This window comes from Pan paniscus, chromosome 23, assembly GCF_029289425.2.
Source record: "Pan paniscus chromosome 23, NHGRI_mPanPan1-v2.0_pri, whole genome shotgun sequence".
NCBI classification, from domain to species: Eukaryota; Metazoa; Chordata; class Mammalia; order Primates; family Hominidae; genus Pan; species Pan paniscus.
Genome location: NC_085927.1, coordinates 38,821,440 through 38,844,578, shown reverse-complemented (window position 1 = coordinate 38,844,578; position 23,139 = coordinate 38,821,440). Strand labels below are relative to the sequence as shown.

Genomic DNA, 23,139 nt, shown 5'->3' with positions numbered 1-23,139 from the left:
CAAAAAAAAAAAAAAAAGTGTTGGTGAGAATGCAGAGAAATGGAAACCCTTGTTTATTGCTGGTAGGAATGTAAAGTGGTGAGCTGTTATGGAAAAGTTAGGCAGTTCCTCAAAAAGTTAATCATAAAATTACCATATGAGGGCTGGGCGCGGTGGCTCACACCTATAATCCCAGCACTTTGGGACGATCACAAAGTCAGGAGATTGAGAACATCCTGGCTAAAATGGTGAAACCCCGTCTCTACTAAAAATACAAAAAATTAGATGGGCATGGTGGCAGGCACCTGTAGTCCCAGCTACTCAGGAGGCTGAGGCAGGAGAATGGCATGAACCTGGGAGGCGGAGCTTGCAGTGAGCCGAGATCATGCCACTGCACTCCAGCCTGGGCGACAGAGCGAGACTCTGTCTCAAAAAAAAAAAAAAAAAATCATACAAAAAAATAAATGAAAAGATGGAAAGAAATATACCATGTAAATTCTAATTAAAAAGCCAGGATGATTGTATTAAAAAGCAAATAAAACACTATGGCATGGCAGGCGCAGTGGCTTATATCTTTAATCCCAGCACTTTGGGAGGCTGAGGTGGAAGGATCACTTGAGCCCAGGAGTTTGAGACCAGCCTGGGCAACATAGTGAGACCCTGTCTCAAAGAAGAAAAAAATACTATGGCAAAGTGGCATGCTGCTGAATCTAAAGTAATTGTCATAAATAATTGCCTAATAAATATTTCATTTATAAAAAATGAACTTTTAAAATAAAGTTTCTGGGTCAGGAGCATACACTTTGTTTTTTTGGACAATTAAACCAACACTCCGTATTTGCCACCATCAGGATTTATTTCCACTCAGTGACTCACCCACAGCCCAACCTGAAGGCCCCTCTCCAATTGACTGCACTGATTCAAGCTCATATCAGAAAACAGCAGAAAGCAGTTAGAGGGTATGGCGCACTATGATCATGCCAGTGAATAGCCACTACATTCCAGCCTGGGCAATATAGTGACACCCCATCTGTTAAAAAATAAATATGTATCATTTTTCTTTGGAGTTGTATAGTGTATTATATAATCTCATTTGACCCTCACAACCTGAGATAGATAGGGCAGGTATAATTATTTCCATTTTAAAGACAGGGAAACTGAATCTCTGAGAGGTTTAGTCACTTCACGTGTAAAGGGTGAGACCAGATTAGAACCTAGGTCTTCTGACTTCTAGTTGAGTAATAACATGACATTAATTAGGACATGTTTACTTGCACCCATTTTTTACTGAGTGGTAATGATATCATATGATGGTGATATCCTCCAGTAAAGAAATCTGAGTTAATTTCAAATTTACCTAGAAGAACCTGATACTTGAACCTGATAAGGTTCTTATTAAATAAGAACCTTAATTAATTAATTAATTAATTTTTTGAGACAGGGTCTCACCCTGTTGCCCAGGCTGGAGTGCAGTGGTGCAATCTCCACTCACTGCAGCATCTGCCTCCCAGGTTGAAGCGATTCTCCTGACTCAGCCACCTGAGTAACTGGGATTACAGGTGCACGCCACCATGCCCGGCTAATTTTTGTATTTTTAGTAGAGACAGGATTTTGCCATGTTGGCCAGACTGGTCTTGAATGCCTGAGCTCAAGCAATCTGCCCACCTCCATCTCCCAAAGTGCTAGGATTAGAGGTGTGAGTCACCACGCCTGGTCCTGTTCCTAAATTTAAATAGCCACGTTCTGTATTAGATCTGAAAAATTCCAAGCAACATTCTAAAGGCCAAGGGCAAAGCTGAGTATGTGATCTCCTACCTCTTAATTACTTTGGAACTGTGACTACCAACCTCGCCACAAAAGTAATGCCTTTTTGCTAAACCAGTGGGCTAGAGTGTCATGTTCTTCCACCCTTGATAAGCATTATAATCAAGTAAAGCAATAAACTTGTCTGTCTCTACCCAATGTACAAAGTCATTGAAATATTGACCCCAAACCATCCAGAACCAGCCAAAGTTGATCAATAACAGAGAGGTCTCTGCTATTAAAGCCCCATTACCATACAATGCTGGTGTTGAAAGGATTTTTAGAAATAATCTAAGGTCAGCCTGGGCTCAGTGGCTCACGCTTGTAATCCCAGCAATTTGGGAGTCTGAGGTGGGTGGATCACTTGAGGCCAGGAGTTTGAGACCAGCCTGGGCAACATAGTGAGAGCCCATCTCTAAAAAAAAAAAAAAAAAGAAGAATAAGAAGGAGAAGAGAAGAAAAAATAATCTAAGGTTAATAGAGATGGCAAAAAGGTTTCCCCTCAAGGGCCAACTCTCACCAGCTGTAATGTTAAAAAGGACTCCGAGGCTGTTTCTATGTCTGGACTTGGTAGGAAAGGCTCCTACATTTGGTAAGAGATACCTGTCCTGGTCTCTTGACTCCCATATTCAAGACACTTAACACAAAGTGACAATTTAAGAAACAATTTCCAGCCGGGCGTGGTGACTCACGCCTGTAATCCCAGCACTTTGGGAGGCGGAGGCGGGCGGATCATGAGGCCAGGAGATCGAGACCATCTTGGCTAACACGGTGAAACCCTGTTTCTGCTAAAAAAATACAAAAAATTAGCTGGGCTTGGTGGTGGGCGCCTGTAGTCCCAGCTACTCGGGAGGCTAAGGCAAGAGAATGGCGTGAATTAGCGAGACTCCACTTCAAAAAAAAAAAAAAATTTTCCTTAAAAGAAGTAATGATCCAACATAGCACATGCTATAAAACACACAACAAAATGCACATAGTCTTTCCTCTTTTAGAATGTAACTTATTTCAAGGTAGGAATGTATACGGGGTATGTGTTGGCTATGTATAGGTCCCTCCTACTTGTGTAGGTAGAAGGTTGATTCTCATATGGGAAGTAACTTGCCCAGGGCCACACAGCACTTTATTGGACAAGCTGGGACTTCAATGCAGGTCTCCTAGGGTTCATGGCCATGGATCCTGCTGTCTATGCACAGCCTCCATGGACCTTCCAACCACATACTGATCTCAGTCCAACATCATAGCAAGATGGTGTTACTAAATTGTTTTTCTCTTCTGAACAAAATCTAAGTCTACACCTCAGTTTTCCTCCTTTGGGGTGTCCATTTGTCACTCACAGACAATGTATTAGCCACATGCCATCTCCCTAACCACACACATAGTCCACAACAGACTCAAAAGTGATGGATCCAAGATTTCATGGGCCAGCCAGTCCTGTTCCCTTTGATGAAAGTTTCTGTCTCTCACTAGTCTGGTAGAAGGCTCAAATTTGTGAGCTTACAGTTTCAGAAGAGGTGGGAGAACCAAAGCGGAGAGCAATCATCTTTCTGCATCAACTCTAACCTGACTGCAGGAATTTTAACAGCAGAATGTGTTGCAAGGTGCTGCTTGTATTGCCCCCTAGTGCTAGAAACAGGAACAACACACTAGGCAAGTCGTAACATTTTCCAGCTGCAAAGAGTTGATCTCAAAGATCTTAATTCAAATCACAACACTTTATTTCACAGTAGAGGAAGGCAAGGTCGGTAGAGGGAAAGGGATTCACCAGAGCCTACGGCAAATTAGTGGTGAAGTCAGAAATAGAACCAAGTTCTGAACTTTGACTCCTATATTCAAGACACTTATCACAGAGTGATAAACTAAGAAACAATTTCCTTTAAAGAGGGATGATCCAACATAGTACATGCTATACGACAGAGCAAAATGCACTTAAGTCTTTCCTCCGTTAGAATATAAACTATTTAAGGCAGAAACTTTAGTTGATATGCCAAATACCCTTAGGATTAATAAATATTAATGAGAAGGATAATGGTCTTTAACATCTATTGTGCTAGTTCCATTTTCCAGATGTTGGGCTTTAGTAGCACTTGGCTGACACAACCACTACCCCACCTCTTTTTTTCATTCACTCATCAAATACTCATGGAGCATCTCCTATGTGTTAGGCACCATTATTGGTGCAGGAGATGCCATAGTGGCCAAAATGGAGTCCCTTCTCTTAGGGAGACCAGACTCTAATTGGGGGAGATGGATGAGAAACATGTTAATAACCAGATACTTGGTATGTTGGTGTTATGAAATGAATATCTGTGTTCCTCCCACCCCCAAGATTCATATGTTGAAGCCCCAACCCCCAACATGACTGGATGTGGAGATAGGGCCTATAAAGAAGTAATTAAGGTGGCCGGGAGCAGTGGCTCATGCCTGTAATCCCAGCACTTTGGGAGACGGCGGATCACAAGGTCAGGAGATCGAGACCATCCTGGCTAACACGGTGAAACCCCATCTCTATTAAAATACAAAAAATTAGCCAGGCGTGGTGGCACATACCTGTAATCCCAGCCACTCGGGAGGCTGAGGCAAGAGAATCTCTTGAACCCAGGAGGTGGAGGTTGCAGTGAGCCAAGATCACGCCACTGCACTCCAGCCTGGAAGACTCCATCTCAAAAAAAAAAAAAGAAAGAAAAAAAGAAGTCATTAAGGTAAAATAAGGTGTTAAGGGTGGGATCCTGATCCCTTATAAGTATTAGTGCCCTTATAAGAAGCAATACCAGAGAGCGGTCTCTCTCTTTCCCACAAGCATATGGAGAAGAGGTCATGTGAGCACACAGCAAGAAGGTGCCCCGGAGTTCAAGACCAGCCTGGGCAAGATAGTGAGATCCCCATCTCTACGAAAAATAAAATAATTAGCCACATGTGGTGGTGTGTGTCTGTAGTCTCAGCTACTTCGTAGGTTGGGGTGGGAGGGTCACTTGAGACCAGGAATTTGAGGCTACAGTAACCCGTGATCGCACCATTACACTCCAGCCTGGGTGACAAAGCAAGACACTGTTTTTAAAACCAAATAAATAAACAAATCCACCAGGCGCAGTGGCTCACGCCTGTAATCCAAGAGCTTTGGGGGGCCAAGGCAGGTGGATCACCTGAGGTTAGGAGTTCGAGACCAGCCTGGCCAACATGGCAAAACCCCGTCTCTACTAAAAATACATAAATTAGCCGGGCGTGGTGGCATGCGCCTGTAGTCCCAGCTACTCGGGAAACTGAGACAGGAGAATTGCTTGAACCCAGGAGACAGAGATTGCAGTGAACTGAGATCATGCCACTGCACTCCAGCCTGGGTGACAGAGCAAGACTCTGTCTCAAAAATAAATAAATAAAAATAAAAATAAATAAACAAATAAACTTACAACCTCTCTTCTGGGGAAAGCAAGGAATAATCCTGTTTCAGCAGGTTCTCATGCCTCCCCCGACACCCCTTTTCTCTTTCCTGTCATCTGCAAGTTTCCACTAAAGCTACTTTCTCCCAGAAATACTTGTTTCCTCCTCTGAACTCCCACAGAAAGCTCTCCACATCTTTCTAATGTATCTCAACACAGTTCTACATTGTATTAATGACCTTCGGTTCCCTTGTTGTCTGTGAGCTTCTAGAGAACAGGGCTCCGTGTGTTATCATTAGGGAGTGGGCAAGGGAAACAGTATAATGAAATGGGAAAAGTATAGACCAGTGTGATCCAATGGAACTTCCACAATGATGGAAATGTTCCACACTTGTGCATCACTTGATGAGGAACGCCTTCTGAGAAATGCATCATTAGGCGATTTCACCATGTAAGCCTGGAGGGCATTTGCACAAACCTAGCTGGTGTAGCCTACTCTACACCTAGACTATATGGTGTAGCCTATTGCTCCTAGGCTACAAAACTGTAAAGCATGTTGTTGCACTAAATACTGTAGGCAATTGTAATGCAATGGCAAGTATTTGTGTATCTAAACACATCTAAACATAGAAAAGATAACAGTAAAAATACAGTATTATAATGTTATGGGAAGACTTTTGTCTATACCGTCTATCATCTACTGAAATGTCATTACATGGTACATGACTGTAGTTGCACTGCCCTATGCTATGGCCAGTAGCCAGCTATGGCTGTTGAGTGCTTGAAAGGTGGCTCATGGGGCTGTGGAACTGAGTTTTTAATTTTATGCTTTTTTGTTTGTTTGTTTGTTGTTGTTGTTGTTGTTTGAGACGGAGTCTCGCTCTATCCCCCAGGCTGGAGTGCAGTGGCGCAATCTCGGCTCACTGCAAGATCTGCCTCCCAGGTTCATGCCATTCTCCTGCCTCAGCTGCCCGAGTAGCTGGGACTACAGGCGCCCGCCACCACGCCTGGCTAATTTTTTTTCATATATTTTAATAGAGACGGGGTTTCACCGTGTTAGCCAGGATGGTCTCGATCTCCTGACCTCGTGATCCGCCTGCCTCGGCCTCCCAAAGTGCTGGGATTACAGGCTTGAGCCACCATGCCCGGCTTAATTTTATGTTAATTGTTATTAATTAAAGTATTTATTTACTTCTTCATTCACTCATTCATTTACTTATTTTTGAGACAGGGTCTCATTCTGCCACCCAGGCTGGAGTGCAGTGGCATGATCATAGCTACTGCAGCCTTGAACTCCTGAGGCTGAGGCAGAAGAAGAATCACTTGAACCCAGAGGACAGAGTTTGCAGTGAGCCAAGATCGTACCACCACACTCCAGCCTGGGCAACAGAGACTCTGTCTCCAAAAAAAAAAAAAAGGTGTATTGCTACCTCACACTATATATCCATTACATGGCACCTGGCAGTTTCACATCACCTCCCTCCAAAAGCCAGGATGACATCAAAGTAGACTTTTTTTTTTTCTTTTTTTTGGATACAGAGTCTCACTATGTTACCCAGGCTGGTCTCAAACTCCTGGCCTCAAGCGATCCTCCCACCCTTGGCCTCCTGAGTCGCTGGGATTACAGGCATGAGCCAGCATGCCTGGCAGTAGCCCTCATTTTGAATATGGCTGGTTGCCATGACAGAGGGAGATAGAACTCTCAAAAGGTCTCGCACCAGCAATTCTATGCTCTGGCCCAGCTCACAACTCATTAGCCAGTACTAGGTGCCCAGAAGTCAGAGCATAGAGATTTGGGTGAGCAAAATTAATGGCATGTGTTTGTGATGGTCATGGAGATAAGATAGAGCTAACTTTAATTGTCATGGGCAATAAGAACAGAACACAGTGGGGCCCAGTGGCTCACGTCTGTAATACCAACACTTTGAGAGGTCGAGGTGGGAGGATCTTCTTGAGGCCAGAAGTTCAAGACCAGCCTGGGCAACACAGCAAGGTCTTGTCTCAACAAAAAAAATTTAAAAATTAGCTGAGTGTGGTGACGCATGGCAGGCCGAGACCAGAGTATCACCTGGGCCCAGGAGTTTAAGGATGTAGTGAGCTATGATAGTGCTACTGCACTCCAGCCTGGGTGACAGAGCAAGACTCTATCTCTAAAAATAATAAATAAATAAATAAATAAATAAATGATTTTATTCAAAAGCTTCTCCTAGCACCTTCTGTTGACACCTCATTGGTAAGATCTCAGTCACATGGTCAACTATGGCTGCAAAAGAGCCATGGGAAATGCCGTTTTTCTAGCTAGCTACACAGCTGTCCTAATGAAGTAAATTGAAATTCTGTTATTCTAATTTAGTAAGAAAGAATAGACATTAAGAGGTCTCTAAGCAGGCCGGGCGTGGTGGCTCACGCCTGTAATCCCACGACCTTGGGACCGATGCAGGTGGATCAATTGAGGTCAGGAGTTAGAGACCAGCCTGACCAACATGGCAAAACCCCATGTCTACCAAAAGTACAAAAATTAGCCAGGCGTGGCAGCAGTTGCTGTGATCCCAGCTACTCTGGAGGCTGAGGCAGGAGAATCGCTTGAACCTGGGAGACAAAGGTTGCAGTGAGTCCAGGTCGCACCATTGCACTCCAGCCTGGGTGGCAGAGTGAGACTCCCTCTCAAAAAAAAAAAAAAAAAAAAAAAAGGCCGGGCGCGGTGGCTCATGCCTGTAATCCCAGCACTTTGGGAGGCTGAGGCGAGTGGATCACCTGAGGTCAGGAGTTCGAGACCAAACTGAACAACATGAAGAAACCCTGTCTCTACCAAAAATAAATTAGCCAGGCATGGTGATACATGCCTGTAATCCCAGCTACTTGGGAGGCTGAGGCAGGAGAATTGCTTGAACCTGGGAGGTGGAGGTTGCAGTGAGCCGACATCGCGCCATTGCACTCCAGCCGGGGCAACAAGAGTGAAACTCCGTCTCAAAAAAAATAAAGAGTTCTCTAGGCAGCAGTGTCTGCCACAGGCTGCCTGCCTTTATGCAAGATGTTTTCTTTACCAGAAATGCCCTTCTGGATATAGCCAACCCCCACCCAAGCTACACTTCCCCTATGTTATATGTGAAATGTTTATTTAGAAACAGAATGCTTGTTCCCTGATGCTGTAAAGAAATAGCACTCAAACATAAATTTAATTCTCTCAGCAAGGCAATTTTTACTTTCTGCAGAAAGGGTGCTCACTGCAGATGGAACAATGGCAAGAGCACACCTGAATAAAGGAGGGAAGCAATTTTTATCCCTTACACAGTTCGTCCCTGCTACTGTGTCCCGTCTCCATTGGCTGGAGCCAGACCTCAAAATTTAAACTAAAACCTGATGGGCTAATAACGTTAAACTTTTCTAAATAGGTAAAAGCAATGGAAAGACAAAGGAAAAGAGGAAGCTGCTTATGAAAGGATTTTTAAAAAGTAATAATATTCCTAAATAAGGAATGGGTATAGGCTGCGAGCTGGGACATGCCTGTGAGCACGTCCAGCACAGATACCTTGGTTAAAGTACTACATAGAATGTACTACCTGCCTGTGAGCATGTCTAGCATAAAGTTAATCTTTAAAAGAAACTATTATTTTTAACAGTTGTGATTTATTCTTTAACAAGAAGGGAAACTTTGAAGAGGAACTTTTACTTTCTACACCCTATTTCACAAGGGTCTCCTTGACTTCACAGTTTTATCAATCCCTGTCCACACCGAACTCCTTGAGGGTAAGGACTGTGTCTTATTTATCTTATGTATCCATATGCCTTTGCCTGGCACAGAATAGACCCCTAGTAAATATTTGAATTAGTGGGGACTTGAACGTGCTGTTGTTTATTAATCATGAAAATGTGACTCACCCCAATCATGAGATCAGGGCCATAGTGAATCCACCTTGGCTTTCCCCACTGTGCCTGGCCCAGAGCAGATGTTCCAGCTGGAACACTCTCCATCCAGCCCCACCTTCCCTGGCTTTCCTGAGGCAGATCCGTTTTGTAGATCATAGTACTGGACAGGATTTGGCAGGTTTCTGGCCTGGGTCATTCATTATAGAGCTGTGAGAGGTACATGTGGAAAGAGCCTCATGTGAGGTCATACAGCGAGTTAGCAGCAGTGCAGATATCAGACCCAGAGCTTCAGCTTCCCAACCCAAGGACATTCATTCAATGACTGTGCTCCAAAGTCATGCTGGCTTCCTTTCAGGCCCAAGGCTAGGATGGCTAAGATTGCCCCAAAAGATGACCCTAGGATTAAGTAGGCTGTAACAGTATGTTAAAGCTACTTTTTTTCTTTTTCTTTTTTTTTTTTTTTGAGATGGAGTCTCACTCTGTTGCCCAGGCTGGAGTGCTGTGGCATGATCTCAGCTCACTGTGACCTCCACCTCCCAGGTTCAAGTGCTTCTCCTGCCTCAGCCTCCTGAGTAGCTGGTATTACAGGCATGTGCCACCATGCCTAGCTAATTTATTTTTAGTGGGGACGGGGTTTCACCATGTTGGTCAGGCTGGTCTCGAACTCCTGACCTCAACTGATCCACCTGCTTCGGCCTCCTAAAGTGCTGGGATTACAGGTGTGAGCCACTGCGCCTGGCCTACTTTCTTTTTTAACAGAGAGAGCTGGCCAGGCGCAGTGGCTCACACCTGTAATCCCAGCACTTTGGGAGGCCGAGGCAGGTGGATCATGAGGTCAGGAGATGGAGACCATCCTGGCTAACACAGTGAAACCCCATTTCTACTAAAAATACAAAAAATTAGCCAGGTGTGGTGGTGGGCGCCTGTAGTCCCAGCTACTTGGCAGGCTGAGGCAGGAGAATGGCATGAACCCGGGAGGCGGACCTTGCAGTGAGCTGAGATGGTACCACTGCACTCCAGCCTGGGTGACAGCGTGAGACTCTGTCTCAAAAAAAAAAGAAAATTACTAAGAGAGATTTTAAGTGTTCTCACCACGCACACACACAAAAGATAAGTACGTTAGGCAAGCATATGTTGATTAGCTTGATTTAGCCATCCCACAATGTATACATATTTCGAAATATTATGTTGTGTACCATAAATATAGACAAATTTTGTCAATTAAAAATTAAATATTGGCTGGGTGGATCACTTGAGGTCAGGAGTTCGAGACCAACCTGGCCAACATGGCGAAACCCCATCTCTACTAAAAGACCGTCTCAAAAGAAAAATTTGAATAAAAATATCAATAATAATTTTTTTGAGACTACTCACTCTGTTGCCTAGGCTGGAGTGCAGTGGAGTGATCTCAGCACACTGCAACCTCCGCCTCCCAGGTTCCAGCTATTCTCGTGCCTCAGCCTCCCAAGTAGCTGGGACTACAGGCACTCGCCACCACACCAGGCTAATTTTTGTATTTTTAGTAGAGTCAGCGTTTTACCACATTGGCCAGGCTGGTCAAACTCCTGACCTCTAAAGGTCTGCCCACCTGGGCCTCCCAAAGTGCTGGGATTACAGGCGTGAGCCACTGCGCCTGGCCTAAAAAATAATAATAATTTAAAAAACTATGTATTGTCCATGGTAGCCCAGGCCAGCCCTGCTGCATTGAAACCTCAAGTACATCTAATAGCACAGTGAGGAATAAAGTGCAGAAGTAACTGTTAACTGTTGCACAGCAAGAAATTTTCAACCTGTGGCTCAGACATTACGCTTACTTCGTGGTGGCTGACATGGACCTTCTCCCAGAATAAAAGGGATAAATGGCAGTAGCCCCCAGAGATCTAGACCTTTCTGACGGGGCACATTCCTCATCCCATGTGGGCAGCTGAGGCCGGACTTCAAATGCGCATCTGAGGACCAAGGATCTGTGCCCAGGGCCAGGAAGTATGCTCGGTCTAAGGTATCTCCTTCACACAGCTCTTTGGCAGGTCCTGTAGAAAAGCCAATGACACTGGGCATGGTGGTTCACACCTGTGATCCCAGCAACTTAGGAGGCTGAGGCAAGGGGATCCCTTGAGGCCAGGAGTTCAAAGCTGCAGTGAGCTATGATTGTGCCACTGCACTCTAGCCTGGGAGAAAGAGCAAGACTCCATCTCTAAAAAACAAGTGAAAAAAATAAAAAGCAAAGTGAAAATAATTCCAGCTGAGTCCATCTGCCTCACCAGTGCTTGAACCCAGACTGGGGGTCTGGTCTACCGCTTAGTCTCATCCAGGTATTGGTGGCATAGATACAGATGCGGGGACAGGGGAGGAAATGGCTTGAGGGATGAGACGCTCATAAGTGAGAACCACAGAGTGGGTCAGAAAGTCACTGTCAACTACCAATAATCAAGGCTGTCACTTTTCACTTTGTTTATAATGTGCTTTTTCATTCAGATGCTTTTAATTTTGATGCAAAGCAAATGATGTTTCTCCTGATTGGTACCTTTTGCATCTTTTTCTTTTTTCTTTTTCTCCTTCCTTCCTTCTCTCTCTCTTCCTTCCTTCCCTTTTTCTTTCTTTCTTTTTCTTCCTTCCTTCCTTCCTTTTTTCCTTTCCTTCTTTCCTTCTTCTTCTTTCTTTCTTTCTCTTTTTAATTTTTTTTTGAGACAGGGTCTTGCTCTATTGCCTTGACCTGCTGGGCTCAAGCGTTCCTCCTACCTCAGACTCCCAAGTAGCTGGAATTACAGGCACATGCCACCATGCCCAGCTAATTTTTAAAATTTTTTTGTAGGGATGGGGTTTTGTCATGTTGCCCAAGTTGGTCTTCAACTCCTGGGCTCAAGTGATCCTCCCACCTCAGCCTCCTAAAGTGCTGGAATAACAGGCAGGACCCACCCCACCGGCCTCATTTCATTTTTACATATAGTGCTTGGATGCATCTGAAATTTATTTACAGTTTGATGTGATGGAGCAAACCATTCCTTTTTTTTTTTCCCATATAACTAAGCTGTTATCCCAACACCATCCCCACTGCCCTGCTATTCTGATATCTGGGCTGAGTCAAAGTGGGCTGATTCAGCAGACTCAGTGAAGGTCACAGTGTGCCCAGCAGACTTTCTTGGGCACAGAACACTGGCCTTGCCCACACCCTAGAAGCTATGTTAATGAAGGAAGATGTTCTTATGAATTTTTTTTTTTTTAGACAGAGTCTCGCTCTGTCATCTAGGCTTGAGTGCAGTGGCACAGTCTCAGCTCACTGCAACCTCCATCTCCTGGGTTCAACCAATTCTCCTGCCTCAGCCTCCCAAGTAGCTGGGATTATAGGCACCACCACCACGACCGACTAATTGTATTTTTACTAGAGATGGGGTTTCACCATGTTGGCCAGGCTGGTCTGGAACTCCTAACCTCAGGTGATCCACCTGCCTCTCGGCCTCCCAAAGTGCTGGGATTACAGGTGTGAGCCACCGCACCAGGCCTTCTTATGATTTTTTGAAAAGTCTCGGTTTAAAACTGTAAGAACTTTACAGGCCGGGCATGGTGGCTCACACTTGTAATCCCAACACTTCGGGGGGCTGAGGCAGGCAGATTGCTTGAGCTCAGGAGTTTAAGGCCAGCCTGGGGAACATAACCAAACCCTGTCTCTACAAAAGATACAAAACTTGGCAGGGTGTGGTGGTGCATGCTTGTAGTCCCAGCTTCTTGGGGGCTGAGGTGTTCACTTGAGCCTGGGAGTGGAGGCTGCAGTGAGCCATGTTCGCAACACTGCAATCCAGCCTGGGTGACAAAGCAAGACACTCTATCAAAAACAGAAACAAAAAACATTATAAGCAGAGAGTGAATAATAGTACAAGGTCATGGTTACAAATCCAGGCTTTAGAGTGAGACAGAGGTAACATCAAACTTTGCTTCCCCTCTAAGATGTGTTTCTTCATAGGACTCTATTGATACCCTTCCTGGATGGCCCCAGCTAGCATCATCACCTCCAGTTCTTCCCTAGCTGTCTAACTCCACAACCCTACTCCAGATTACGATGGCTCACAGTGGGAACCCACTCTTAAAGGCTTAGGCTGGGCTCCCAGAAGCAGAGACTGAGGCAGGAATTCCCATGCAATTGATTTATTGAGGGAGGCCCTAGGGAGAAAACTGCAAGGAAGTGAGGAAAGCGGAACAGCGCCAGGGAGGGAGCTGAGCAAACATGTGCTTTCAGGAGAGGTCTGACCACAGCCTGATTCCAAGGGGAGCGCTGCAGTGTTGGCCCCACCTTGAGGTCAGGGGCTGGCTTTTATGCAGCACCCCATTAGTCAGTCACTGGCCTTGGGCCACCCCGGCTGTGTGTGTAACCTCTCAGACACCCACCAGAGACAACTGTACCCACCACAGAGACACCAGCACCCACCAGAGACAACACCCACCACAGAGACAACAACACCCACCTCAGAGACAACACCCACCACAGAGACAACAGCACCCACCTCAGAGACAACACCCACCACAGAGACAACAACACCCACATCAGAGACAACACCCACCACAGAGACACCAACACCCACCACAGAGACACCAACACCCACCACAGAGACACCAACACCCACCTCAGAGACACCAACACCCACCTCAGAGACACCAACACCCACCACAGAGACAACAACACCCACCTCAGAGACACCAACACCCACCACAGAGACACCAACACCCACCACAGAGACAACAGCACCCACCTCAGAGACACCAACACCCACCAGAGAGACAACAACACCCACCTCAGAGACACCAACACCCACCACAGAGACACCAACACCCACCACAGAGACAACAACACCCACCACAGAGACAACAACACCCACCACAGAGACAACAACACCCACCTCAGAGACACCAACACCCACCACAGAGACAACAACACCCACCACAGAGACAACAACACCCACCACAGAGACAACACCCACCTCAGAGACAACAACACCCACCACAGAGACACCAACACCCACCACAGAGACAACAACACCCACCACAGAGACAACAACACCCACCTCAGAGACAACAACACCCACCACAGAGACAACAACACCCACCACAGAGACACCAACACCCACCACAGAGACAACACCCACCTCAGAGACAACAACACCCACCACAGAGACACCAACACCCACCACAGAGACAACAACACCCACCTCAGAGACACCAACACCCACCACAGAGACACCAACACCCACCACAGAGACACCAACACCCACCACAGAGACAACAGCACCCACCACAGAGACAACAGCACCCACCTCAGAGACAACAACACCCACCACAGAGACACCAGCACCCAACTCAGAGACAACAACACCCACCAGAGACAACAGCACCCACCACAGAGACAACACCCACCACAGAGACAACAACACGCACCTCAGAGACAACAACACCCACCTCAGAGACAACAACACCCACCACAGAGACACCAGCACCCACCTCAGAGACAACACCCACCACAGAGACAACAGCACCCACCACAGAGACACCAGCACCCACCTCAGAGACAACACCCACCACAGAGACAACAGCATCCACCTCAGAGACAACAACACCCACCAGAGAGAAAACAGCACCCACCTCAGAAACAACAACACCCACCTCAGAGACAACAGCACCCACCTCAGAGACAACACCCACCACGGAGACAACAGCATCCACCTCAGAGACAACAACACCCACCAGAGAGAAAACAGCACCCACCTCAGAAACAACAACATCCACCAGAGAGACAACAGCACCCACTCAGAGACAACACCCACCACAGAGACAACAGCACCCACCTCAGAGACAACAGCACCCACTGCAGAGACACCACCCACCAGAGAGACAATAGCACCCACCACAGAGACAATAGCATCCACCTCAGAAAAATATTCTTTGAGTTTTGTTTTTTTTTTTTTAGAGAGACAGGGTTTCGCTTTGTCCCCAGGCTGCACTGCAGTGGCCTAATCGTAGCCTTGAACCTCTGGGCTCAAATGATCCTTCTGCCTCAGCTGCATGAGTGCTGGGATTACAGGAGTGCACCACCATGACTGGATTTTTTTTTCTTCTAATTTTAGTAGAGATGGGGTCTCATCATGTTACCCAGGCTGGTCTCAAACTCCTGACTTAAGTGATCTTTCCTTCTTGACCTCCCAAAGTGCTGGGAATACAGGCATGAGCCACTGTGACCAGCCCATAAAGAAGTATTCTAAGCAAAATCTGAGGATAGGGTTGGACCAGTATGATGATGGGAAAGAATTAGAGAAAAACGTGAACTTGGATATGTCTTCACCAAGCTTAATCTGAGAATAATCTATTTTACTGTTTTATGTCTGTGATGTTTCTCTGGTTTAATAAAAATGTGCTTTGCCTTTTTATTTGAGATAGGATTTCACTCCCATTACCCAGGCTGGAGCGCAATTGCACGATCTCAGCTCACTGCAACATCTGCCTCCCAGGCTCCAGTGATCCTCCCAGCTCATCCTCCCGAGTAGCTGGGATCAGAGGCCCGGGCTAATATGCCTGTAATTTTTTTTATTTTTTGTAGAGACAGGGTTTCACCATGTTGCCCAAGCTGGTCTAACACCCCTGGGCTCAAGCCATCCACCTGCCTTGGCCTCTCAAAGTGCTGGGATTACAGGCATGAGCAGTGCGCCTGGCCTCTCTTTCTTTTAAACAGGGTCTCGGTCTATTGCCCAGGCTGGAGCATGGTGCTGTAATCACAGCTCATTGCAGCCTCTAACTCTTGGGTTCAAGAGATCCTCTGCCTCAGCCTCCTGAATAGCTGGGACTACAGATGCATGCCAGAGCACCCGGCTAATTTTTTAAAATTTTTGTAGAGATGGGGGTCTCTCCATGTTGACCAGGCTGGTTTTGAACTCCTGGCTTCAAGTGATCCTTCTGTGTTGGCCTCCCAAAGTGTTTGGATTACAGGCGTCAGTCACTGCACTCGGCTGCTCAGGTTTCGTATAACAAGCCTTCGCTTCAGCCTGTTTGATTAGGTTTCTGTCCCTTGACTGGACTTTGTTTCTAGAGGTGTTAAATCAGTAGCAAACACTTATTTGTCAGGAACAGTAGCACATACATGACATGCACACTTGCCTTCATCTTCAGAACAGTCCTCTCTTTGCTACACAAGAGGAAATGGAAAGTCAGGAAGATTAAGTAACTTGCCCGGTCACCCAACAGCAAGCACTAACTCAGGCCTGTCTGATTTGGCAAACAGTGGCTCAAAATCACCGTTCAATGGCTGGAAAGCTAATCTTCAGATTTATAGTGAGGCAATCTTTTTAAGTGCAAAGCTGAAGGAATGTTTACAAAACAAATGTCAAACATTTTACAAATGTTTGAAAGTGGCAAAAGCTGATCCTCACTGGGATCAACCTGGGTGTGGGTTACAGGGTTTTGTTTTGGGGATCTGCTGAATAGAACCATCATCGCATGTGCAGTGAAGACAACTGGCCACTAGATGGCCCTGCAGCTCTTTGCGGTGCCATCGCCAACCGCATTGGCCTCTTGGTTCCCAGGGGCCAAACCACATGAAAACAGACAAATGAGAAAAATAAGCACAATGTAGGGCATTTTTCAAAAAACGTAATGTACTAAATTTAAAAGTCCATCCAATATTCTGAGATCATGTTCTTCCTACTCTTTTGAATGGTAATAGATGATCGCTTCTCGCCAAATATTCTTTCTTGGCAAAAATTGACCTAGCTTTGGACACATTTCCCCTCCCCACTTTTAAAAAGTGGGATTGTGAATTGCAAAAACCTGGGATTGGTAAAAATACCAGCTTCTCATAAAAAGTGGATCCAAGGCCGGGCACGGTGGCTGACGCCTGTAATCCGAACACTTTGGGAGGCCGGGGCGGGCAGATTGCCTGAAATTGGGAGTTCGAGACCAGCCTGGCCAGCATGATGAAACCCCCTCTCTACTAAAAATACAAAAATTATCCGGGCGTGGTGGCAGGTGCCTGTAATCCCAGCTAATCAGGAAACTGAGGCAGTAGAATTGCCTGAACCCAGGAGGCGGAGGTTACAGTGAGCAGAGATTATGCCGTTGAACTCCAGCCTGGGCAACAGAGCGAGACTCCATCTCAAAAAAAAAAAAAAAAAGGCTGGGCGCGGTGGCTTACACCTGTAATCCCAGCACTTTGGGAAGCCGAGGGGGGCGGATCACCTGAGGCCAGGAGTTTGAGACTAGCCTGGCCAACATGGCGAAATCCTGTTTCTACTAAAAATACAAAAATTAGCTGGGCGTGGTGGCGGGCGCCTGTAATCCCAGCTACTCAGGAGGCTGAGGCAGGAAAATTGCTTGAATCCAGGAGGCAGAGGTTGCAGTGCACTGTGATGGCACCACTGCACTCCAGCCTGGGCAATAGAACAAGACTCCATCAAAAAAAAATTATATTTACATTATTAGAAGCTATTTTTTTAACAGTAAAATAAAACACTGTTGATAAAAATATTGTAAAGTCGGCCAGGCGCGGTGGCTCATGCCTGTAATCCCAGCACTTTGGGAGGCTAAGGCAGGTGGATCACTTGAGGTCAAGAGTTCAAAAACGGCCTGACCAACATGATGAAACCCTGTTTCTAATAAAAACACAAAATTAGCTGGGCACGGTCGCGCATGCCTGTAATCCCAGCTATTTGGGAGGCTGAGGCACGAGAATCACTTGATCCCAGGAGGTGGAGTTTGCAGTGGGGCCAGATTGCGCCATTGCACTCCAGCCTGGGCAACAAGAGCAAAACTCCATCTCAAAAAAAAAGAAATATATACATATATATATATATTTATTTATATATATATATTTATATATATATATATATGTCAAGGAAGTTTAGAGTCAGTAGGAATTTCCTAGGGGAAATATCGACATTAATTGTTAAACAACTGGACCATTAGGAAGGTACAAATATGTGGGGTACATACATAGACAAATATGTCTCTAGTTGGTTCTAGAGAAAGTGAAAGGAAAACACGTTTAGTGCATTGCAGACAGTGGCACAACTGAGGGGTTGGCTGAGAAAGCTCAGATCTACTAGGGTCTGAGGATGTCCTAAAGTGGATAGGGATGAATCTGGGAAGAGGAATCTCAAATGAATACAGTCTTCTTTTGCACTTAAAAGATGAAGTGTAAAAAAAAGTAATAAATAAGACTGGGTGCGGTGGCTCAGGCCTGTAAACCCAGCACTTTGGAAGGCCAAGGTGGGCAGATCACTTGAGATCAGGAGTTGAAGACCAGCCTGGCCAACATGGTGAAACCCTGTCTCCACTAAAAATACCAAAATTAGCTGAGTGTGTTGGCACACACCTGTAATACCAGCTACTGGGGAGGCTGAGGCAGAAGAATCGTTTGAACCTGGGAGGCGGAGGCTGCAGTGAACCGAGATGGTGCCACGGCACTCCAGACGGCAACAGAGTGAGACTCCATTTCAAAATAACTAAATAAAAATAAATAAGTACATACATACATAAAAGATGAGGTGTGTTGGGCCAGGCGCAATGGCTCACGCCTGTAATCCTAGCACTTTGGGAGGCCAAGGTAAGTGGATCACCTGAGGTCAGGAGTTTGAGACCAGCCAAGCCAACATGGAGAAACACTGTTTCTACTAAAAATACAAAAATTAGCTGGAAGTGGTGGCAGGTGCCTGTAATCCAAGCTACTCAGGAGACTGAGGCAGGAGAACTGCTTGAACCCGGGAGGCAGAGGTTGCAGTGAGCTGAGATCACGCCACTGCACTCCAGCCTGGGCAACAGAGCAAGGCTCCATCTCAAGAAAAAGAAAAAAAAAAAAAAAAAAAGGAAAGTAAGTGTTGGGCAAGAGTCAGATCAGAAGCCAAGGATGAGCATCTGAGAGCAAGCGTGACCGCCCACTAGGTTCAGGAAGCAGTGCCTGAAAGATTCCCAGAGATAAGGGGGCGAGGAGCAGAAGAATTTTGGAGGGTGCCGCTGTGTGGTGCCTGGAATCCGTAACCTCAAATGGCAAAGGGTAGCAAGAAAAGAGGCTGGCCCTAGTACTGTGGTTCCTCTAGGCAGCTCCAGGACTTAGAGACAGTGGAGAAGGTGGAGGAGAATGTCCCCTGCTTGGGACAACTCTTCCCCCAATCCTACCATTTCTCTCCTGCCTCCTCCCTCTTGGTGTTCTGAGCCCCAAAACTAACCCCAGTTTTCCTAAATAAGAAATAAGCATGCAAAATAGTTCAGTAGCCAAGTAATTTGATCATTCTAATTCCATGATATATAATCCTTTGGGTATATACCCAGTAATGGGATGGCTGGGTCAAATGGTATTTCTAGTTATAGATCCCTGAGGAATCGCCACACTGTCTTCCACAATGGTTGAACTAGTTTACAGTCCCACCAACCGTGTAAACGTGTTCCTATTTCTCCACATCCTCTCCAGCACCTGTTGTTTCCTGACTTTTTAATGATTGCCATTCTAACTGGTGTGAGATGGTATCTCATTGTGGTTTTGATTTGCATTTCTCTGATGGCCAGTGATGAGCATTTTTTCATGTGTCTGTTGACTGCATAAATGTCTTCTTTTGGGAAGTGTCTGTTAATATCCTTTGCCCACTTTTTGATGGGGTTGTTTGATTTTTTCTTGTAAATTTGTTTAAGTTATTTGTAGATTCTGGATACTAGCCCTTTTTCAGATGGGTAGATTGTAAAAATTTTCTCCCATTCTGTAGGTTGCCTGTTCACTCTGATGATCGTTTCTTTTGCTGTGCAGAAGCTCTTTAGTTTAATTAGATCCCATTTGTCAATTTTGGCTTTTGTTGCCATTGCTTTTGGTGTTTTAGACATGAAGTCCTTGCCCATGCCTATGTCCTGAATGGTATTGCCTAGGTTTTCTTCTAGGGTTTTTATGGTTTTAGGTCTAATATTTAAGTCTTTAATCCATCTAGAATTAATTTTTGCATAAGGTGTAAGGAAGGGATCCGTGTCAGCTTTCTACACATGGCTACAGAGCTGGCTAATTTTGTATTTTTAGTAGAGACAGTGTTTCTCCATATTGGTCAGGCTGGTCTTGAACTCCTGACCTCAGGCGATCTGCCTGCCTTGGCCTCCCAAAGTCCTGGATTACAATTGTGAGCCACCGCATCTGGCTGCCACCATTCTAAATAATGTCTACTTTGCTTTATCTTGATTTATCAGTTTTTGACTTTATTCATTGATTTCCAAATGAGTGATGAATTTTCTTTTTACCACCACTCCCACCTTCCCCCTTCTCCTAATATATTTTGTCACTATTTTTATTAAATGTTTACAGCGTGCACACTATTGTGATTATGTAATTATTATTCATAGCTGAGACACATAGTATATGATGATTACACTTTCATTCTTTTATAACTTTTCGTTTTTCCTGTAACTTTTTTTAAAAATAGAGATGGGGGCCGGGGGTGGGTCGGGGGGATCTTATTGTGTTGCCCAGGCTGGTCTCAAACTCCTGGCCTCAACCAATCCTCCCACCTCAGCCTCCCAAAGTGCTGGAATTACAGGTGTGAGCCACCACACCAAGCCTGTTTAACCTGCCTCATTTTCTTCATTTCTTTACTTTTTAAATATATACCTATTGCTATTTTTATTAAAAAATGCATCTGTGGATGTCTTTTTTTTTTTTTTTTTTTTTTTGGTGAGTTGGAGTCTCGCTCTGTCACCCAGGCTAGAGTGTAGTGATCATGGCTCACTGCAGCCTTGACCTCCTGGACTCAAGCAATCCTCCCAGCTCAGCCTCCCAAGTAGCTGGGATTACAGGTGCACACCATCATGCCCAGCTAATTTTATTATTTTTTGTAGAAATGAGGTCTCACTGTGATCAGCTCAGACTGGTCTCGAACTCCTAGACTTAAGTGATCCTCGCACCTCAGCCTCTCAAAGTGCAAGGATTACAGGCTTGAGCCATCACACAGGCCCTGAAGAAAATCTTTATTTTATCCTGACACTTGATTAGTGTGTTTGGCCAAGTTGAGAATGAGGGAAATAGGAATCTGATGGGAAGTTCTCTATTTATATATGAAGGACTTATTAATTGCTTGGTTTTTCCTGCAAAATGATCAAGGGGAAACTTGCCTTTTCCTTTGATGACTCCCAAAATGAGAGTGTGTGGGGATCATTTATCTGAGACAACTCAGTTTTTCTAGAGAAGAACCTACAATCTCCTGTCTGGGCACAAACTTTCTGGGAGTAGGAGAAATGAAGGGGACTGGAAGTCTTTGTGTTTTTTTGTTTGTTTGTTTGTTTATTGAGAAAGAGTCTGGCTCTGTTGCCCAGGCTGGAGTGCAGTGACACAATCCTTTTTTATTTTTTTTTTATTTTTGAGACGGAGTCTCGCTTTGTCACCCAGGCTGGAGTACAGTGGCGCCAGTGGCGCAATCTTGACTCACTGCAACCTCTCCCTCCCAGGCTTAAGTGATCCTCCCACCTCAACCTCCCAAGTACCTGGGACTACAGGTACGCCGCCATGCCCAGGTAATTTTTAAATTTTTTTTAGAGACAAGGTCTCACCATGTTGCCCAGGCTGGTCTTGAACTCCTGGGCTCAAGCGATCCTCCCGCCTCAGCCTCCCTAAGTGCTGGGATTACAGGTGTGAGCCACCGCACCCAGCCTTATTATGCAGACTTTCAATAAAAGTTCTTAGTTCTGAGTCTTATCTCAATTCCCTGCCATGCCTGGGGTACCTAAATCTGGAGCTTCTTAGGTTCAATTTTTCCAGACTTCAAATTTAACTACACAGGTGAGGGTTCTAGGGAACCAAGTGATAGACAGAGATCTGTTCTCTTTTTACCAGATAGATCACCCTATTTTATCCCTTAATGACAATAGGACTTCCTATAATGTCTCAAACATAGGGTTGCCAGATTTAATAAGTAAAAATACAAAATGTCTGGTTAAATTTGAATTTCAGATTTTCAGATGAACAATGCAATATGTCGGATATACTTATACTAAAAGTAATTTGTTTCTTTGAAATTCATATTTGACCAATAGCCTTTATTTATTTATTTATTTTGAGATGGAGTCTCACTCTGTTACGCAGACTGGAGTACAGTGATGTGATTTCGGGTCACTGCAACCTCTGTCTCCCGGGTTCAAGTGATTCTCCTGCCTCAGCCCCCTGAGTAGCTGGGACTATAGGCGCACACCACCACGCCCAGCTAATTTTTGTTATTTTTAGTAGAGAACACGGTTTCACTGTGTTGGCCAGGCTAGTGTCAAACTCTTGACCTCAGGTTATCCACCCGCCTTGGCCTCCCAAAGTGCTGGGATTACAGGTGTGAGCCACCACACCCGCCCCACTGTTCTAATTTCCATCACCATAGTGTACTCTAGCCTGTTCTCAAACCTCATATACCTAGGCTTATAGATTGTACTCTTGTACCTGGCTTCTCTTATTTAATATAATTAGTTTAGTTTAGTTTAGTTTGTGTGTGTGTGTGTGTGTGTGTGTGTGTGTGTGTGTGTGTGTAACTGAGGGGAAATTTATGTAACATAAAAGAAATCGTTGTAAAGTGAACAATTCGGTGGCATTTAGTACATTTGCAATTCGGCACAACCACCACTTCTGTCTAGTTCCAAAACATTTTCATTACCCGCAAAGGAGTCCTCATTCCTGTGAAGCACTCAGCATTCTCCCCACCCCCAGCACCTGGCAACCACTAATCTGCTGTCTGTCTAACCTTTTCTTTTTATGGTTCATCAGTTCTTTACTGTCTGGTAAAATCCCACAAGCAGAGAAGGATTATTTTAAAAGGGCTCCAAGAAAGGAAAGCCAGGGGAACAAAAGCAGCACTAGGTAAAGTAAAATTTGGCCAGATGATCAAGCCACAAAGAAGGAAAACATTCCTAACCCCAAGATAGAGTCTACTCTTCATCTTGGGCAGAAGGTTCCTGTTCAAACCAGTCTTGAAGGCTGCCCTGATGCTATCTACGTGAGCAGTGTTTAATTTCTATCAACAAAGCACAATTCAGTGGCAATGTTGAAAGAGAAAAAGCCACACAGCTGGCTCTCTCTGCAAATGACATTGACATAAAGACCAAAGTAAATGTTAGCATCCTGGAAACAGCAGCAGGTGTC

At 45.2% G+C, this 23,139-nt stretch overlaps 1 protein-coding gene across 1 annotated transcript in view; it reads right to left on the bottom strand.

The window, feature by feature from the left end:
* The window catches only part of ZNRF3 (zinc and ring finger 3), a 221,205-nt gene that overhangs the window by 197,070 nt on the left and 996 nt on the right, over positions 1–23,139 (bottom strand). The window lies entirely within an intron of this gene.